Raw genomic sequence first — 1,068 nt, forward strand, 5'->3', positions numbered from 1 at the left:
GATAAATGTATAGAATATGGACATACTTTACGTTCCTTTTCAGTTTAGTAGTCTTTGGTATGTCTTATAATTTAGGACAGTTTTCTATAGACTTGGAGAACACTAGATAACCTGATCTGAATACAGTTGTACTCAAATCTGCTGTGTTACACGAGTCACAATTAGCTATGTATGGCCAGTATCAGAAGTGTGATAAATCTCTTGTAAATGACATTTATTTCAGTGTTGACGTTGATGTTGACTGAACGAGATAGCTCGACATACGACTTATGATTTGTTGAACGTTTGACACGAAATGAAAACGACTGACTAGTGACAGACGCGTTTTCCTCAGGAAGCTTTCAGACAATATTCATTACAATCTTGGTTAGACAATTTCTGTTAGATTTATAATTAACGTAGAAGAGACTTTGCTGAAACATGATGAATCTTGGGGATTATCTGCAATATTAATGAACTGGGCAATTTAACGTTAACCAAAGGCATTAAACAGCAACATTTTCCCACCTTTCTATCCTGACGCTGACAAAAGACTAAACTGTGTAACATTATCAGCAACCTCTGTGACAATTTCATTTTATAAGGATAACTTCATGGTGTTTAAATAAGTGACACTTCATTGTTATCTATACAACGATCTCCAGTTAACTCGACTTAGTCCATGTCTCCTCATTCATCTTAGCTTAAGGCGACTCGATAACAAAGACTGACATTCTGACCTGAAGAGAAGGAAGCAGGGAAGGGTAACAAATTTTGACCTAAGACGTGACTGGCGACCTAATACAACACCGACATGACAAGAAGTAAAAAAGCAATAGAGACAATTTGACTTACAAATGTGTAACGTTGTCATATTCCTCTAATTCATCAGTAGACAAATGTCTGTTATCATTCCACTCGTTTTATTGTCATTAACTTCTTGTTATTCGTTCAAAACATTGTTATCAGCGTTAAAGTGTAGTCACAAACCTCACTGTTTATTTATCTATTTATTGATGAAGCTTAACGCTGGTCATGGCAACTCTTGCAGTGATCGCTGTAGTTTTTTTTTCTAATTTATTGTTAGTA

General features: G+C 35.4%; 1 protein-coding gene across 2 annotated transcripts in view; it reads left to right on the top strand.

Moving 5' to 3' along the window:
• LOC119587804 overlaps window positions 1-1,068 on the top strand; it is a gene marked incomplete in the record, with an annotated part of 7,896 nt that extends 6,828 nt beyond the window's left edge. For both annotated transcript variants that reach the window (XM_037936503.1, XM_037936502.1), the window contains 1 exon segment: window positions 1-1,068.

The sequence above is a fragment of the Penaeus monodon genome, chromosome 23 (assembly GCF_015228065.2).
Source record: "Penaeus monodon isolate SGIC_2016 chromosome 23, NSTDA_Pmon_1, whole genome shotgun sequence".
NCBI lineage: Eukaryota > Metazoa > Arthropoda > Malacostraca > Decapoda > Penaeidae > Penaeus > Penaeus monodon.